Genomic DNA, 3,902 nt, shown 5'->3' with positions numbered 1-3,902 from the left:
TAGGCAGGCGGCGTGGAGGCAGCGGTTAGCATGCCGGGAGCTTGCCTCCTCTGTTTGGAGAGCAAACGGTGGATTTAAGCAGATCAACACTGGGGAGGAGGCATTTGCACAGAGTGGATTTAGCACCGGGCCGCAGATCACGGCCGGCTCGTGGCCCGACCCGGGAAAGGAGCAAGAAAGGGCGGCATGAGAGATCGCCCTGGGTTTGGGCATCCAGCCCTGTGCGCCGGCTAATCCTGCTACAGGGTGGCCGGCTCCGCATCACTGCCTGCTTGGAGCTCGCCTTTAAATCAAGCCAGGCACCTCTCACCATCTCTTCTGTCTGCGTGTGTCATCCTCTCTGTTTTAATCAATAATTCAGCCCGAGACAAGCCGTTCCCCGTTTAAACGCATTGAATCCAAAGGCTTCGTGTTGCTGTAGCAACACGGGGCTGCTCCGGGATGCCAGGAATGCAGACAATGTGGCTGGGTGACGTCCCCTCCCCGGCACCATGTGCCACGCTGGGTGCTGGGTCCGCTCCCCGGCATGGTGCCATGCTGGGTGCTGGAGCAGTGGCCACCTTTGGGGAGCCTGGGGGCTGGTCCCCCCCTAAGCCGTGGTGGCTGCAGTTCTGCGATGCCCCCGGCTCGGTGCTGGGTGTTTGCACCAGTGCCGGGTGCCCCATGGGACCGGTCCCTTGTCCCTAGCCCCGGTGTCAAAGCTCAGAGACCTGTTGAGCCCCGCGATTTCCACAGCTCACGCCTGTCAGGAGTCACGATGGCTGCAGCGGGAGCAATGCAGAATGTCAGCCCTTAAATGGGATTGTGGGGACAGTGGTGACAGCAGGATGGGGGGACACAGAGCCCGTGCAGGGGCTCCTCCAGGGCAGCTGCACAGCGCTGGGGCAGAGCCACCTGCCCCAGGCAGGAGAAAGACATCAGGACCCCGACCCCCGGCTCTGCCCCATACCCAGAGCGGGTCAGGGTGCCTGGGAGGCACCTCCAAACCCAGAACGGGGACTCCTTGCTTCCTTTCCTGGGTCTGCTCCTGGGCTTGCTCCGTGCCTCAGTTTACCCTTCTGTAGGAAAGGGGCCAGCGCTCATGTCTCTGCTCTGGGATGCCTGGCAGCTCTGGAGCCCTGCATCCCTGTGCCAAGGTGACTCCCTTTCCCTGGAGCCTCTGGCTCCAGCATCCAGCCAGAAAGGATTAAGGAAGGAAGAGAGAAAATAAACAAACACGTGGGGAAAACCCAAACAAACCCAGCCGCAGCTAATGAAGCAAACAGCCTCTATGCAAATCGCTGCCTGGCTTTAACCCATCCTCTCCGCGGCAAGGATGCAACCTGCTGGCATCAGCTTCGTTCTGCCCGGTGTGCGCTGCCTGTCCCCGGGTCTCTGCGGGGATTTAATGTGTTGAGATGAGAGTTTGGATGTCTTGCCTGGAATTGAAGGCTGCCGGTGAGGAAGGCGAAGTACCAAAATTAGTTATGATGGGCAGAAATTGAATTTTAATAGAGATGTCGGTGGCACAGAGCCAGCCTGCTCAGGCGGTGGGAAGGTAGTAATTAAAAGTTAACGAGTTTAGAAACAGAGTAATCCTTGGAGATGGGAGGGCTGGTGCTGATGGCCGAGGAGGCTCAGGGATGCTCCTGTCCATGCGAGGGCCAGGAATGGCTGTGGGTGCATCGGCAGTGTGGGTGAGGGATGTGGGATGCAGCCAGTCCCCCCAGCTCGGGGCTGGCATGTGTCCCCCTGGCGTGTCCCCACTCCGGGGGCAGGAGGGATCTTCCCCGGGGCCTGGCCGTGCCCGTGACAGGATGCACTGTGCTTTGCCGTTTTGTCCTCAGCATCCTCACCGTTCCTCCCCAAATCCTCTCCTGCAGCAGGGCATCCCACCGGCACCACTGCCTGCTATTGCCCTTGTGCATTTTACCCATTTTTCTGGGGGCTGTGGGCTGGGGTTTGCGGCCCCTCGGCCCCGTGCTCCCCGTTAGCTGCTCTGGTTCCTCCTCATCTGTTGGTCTGCCGAGCTCACGCCGCGTTTTAAGGGAAGGAGCCGCTCTCCCAGTTTGGCAGCGTGTTTCCATGGCAACCGCCCTTTCCTTCCCGCAGCGATTCAGCCGCCAGCTTGCCACCGGAGTGACTTGTTGATGTGCGGCGAAGGGCAGGTGGGGAACGGGCTCAGCAAGTCCCCGGCCCCGAGCCGGCGATCTGCGTGCAGGTGGAGCCGACCCCTCGGCAGCATCCCTGGGGATCGTGGGGGGACCGTGGACCAGCGATTGTGGGGGGACCGTGGACCAGTTTGGCTCCCTGTGCATGCGGAGCTGTTCTCCCTCAGGAGCATCCCTGGGGATCAAGTGTGATCAGGGACCACAGAGGGATTGGGGACCAGCCTGGCTCTGTGTGTGCGTGGAGCCATCCCCCCTTGGGAGCATCCCTGGGGACTGCGGGGGATTGGGGACCAGCCTGGCTCTTCTGTGTGCACATGGACCCGTCCCCCACCGGGAGCATCCCTGGGGACCGTGGGGGATCAGGGACCAGCCTGCCTTCACCCACTTGCTGCCTCCGTTGCCTGCCGCTGGCACGGGGTGCATGGAGAGAGCTCTCCCATGGGACCCCAGCTGCCTCCCACGCCTGGGGACCCCACAGCAAAACCCCATCCCCTCTGATGCCTGTTGTGACCTTTGTTAAGGTGACGGCAGGGCGGGTGGTGGAGGCTTGCCGGTGCGCTCCGCTCCCGTGCCCTGGCACGCCGGCACTGCGCTCTCCAGGGCCAGCTCTGTTTTTCTGTGCATAATCTCACCGGTGCCGGGCTCTCCTGCGAGCTCTCCGGAGCCTGACTTCTCGTACGAGGAATCGTAACATGCAAATCAGGCAGCTTGATGTCTTTAATGAAATCCTCCGAAGGAAGGCGCTTCTCTGGTGAATTGAGGATATTTATTTCTCATACAAGAAATTTAACATGCAGATTAGTTGGGTCTGGTAATCTATCACATGAGATTGTCCTATTAAGGGTTGCATTGAGTCCTGCTGCCTTCGGAAATTACCTTGCACATAGACTACCTCTGGACAGACTCCCATCCATAGAGATGCATCTTCTATTTACTAAATCAGCCCTCTTTCCTCTCCCCACATCCCTCTGCAGCTGGTGCGGGAGCCCAGCAGCTTCTAAAGGATCCCCCGCCTCTTCCCAAGAGCCCAGATCCTCTTTGCCGGGAGCTCGGGGCCTGGGAAAGTGTAATTACATCTCCGACACTTACTGGCTTCGCCACTGTGGTGCTCACCGCAGCAAAACAGCATTGGCACGACTGATCCTCCCGGCCCTGCGTGGGTTTCTCGGGCAAACTGCAGCCCCAAGACCCCGCAAGCCCCGGGGTTGGTTTCCAGCACGTGGTGCCTCTCTCTGCTCCCGTGCATGGGGAGGGTTGGCAGGAGCCGCCCCGCGTGGGCTCACCGAGGAGGGGCAGATTTGGGGCTGTTTTGACCCCCGCCTCGCTGGGTTGGGATGTTTTGGGGTACGTGTCCCCCAGGGATGCAGGGAACATGGCATGCTGCACACGTGGGACCCCACCAAGCCTTTATGGCCTTTTGAGGACTCCAGATGTTTGACACCTGTACTTCGTTCCCAAATTATGTAAAACGTGGAGCCAGGAGCCTTTCAAAAACACAGGCCTGGGGGCAAACGGGGCGGTTCACCCCCGCCTCCCTGCTGGTACCCCAACCTGTGACGCTGCTGGCTGGGAGCACGTCCCTTCTCTGGCTGGACCAGCTCTTTGCCAGCCCAGGTGTGAAGTGCAGCCTTCTCCCCTGGGGACCTAACTGCCATTCAATAATATAATTAATGGAAGCTGATGAACATCAGAGGGGTCACAGCCAGGCTAAGTGGGAGCCCTTCAGTGAGCTCCTGGTGCCCGGGGCTCCAG

General features: G+C 60.1%; 1 protein-coding gene across 1 annotated transcript in view; it reads left to right on the top strand.

Annotated features, from left to right (window-relative positions):
* Window positions 1-3,902, top strand: part of LOC103914934 (protein sidekick-2-like) — a gene marked incomplete at its 5' end in the record, with an annotated part of 38,233 nt that overhangs the window by 290 nt on the left and 34,041 nt on the right.

The sequence above is a fragment of the Pygoscelis adeliae genome, unplaced genomic scaffold (genome assembly GCF_000699105.1).
Source record: "Pygoscelis adeliae isolate BGI_AS28 unplaced genomic scaffold, ASM69910v1 Scaffold184, whole genome shotgun sequence".
Classification (NCBI taxonomy): Eukaryota; Metazoa; Chordata; class Aves; order Sphenisciformes; family Spheniscidae; genus Pygoscelis; species Pygoscelis adeliae.
The sequence above is the reverse complement of the archived record's forward strand: the minus strand, read 5'-3'. Positions and strand labels throughout refer to the sequence as shown.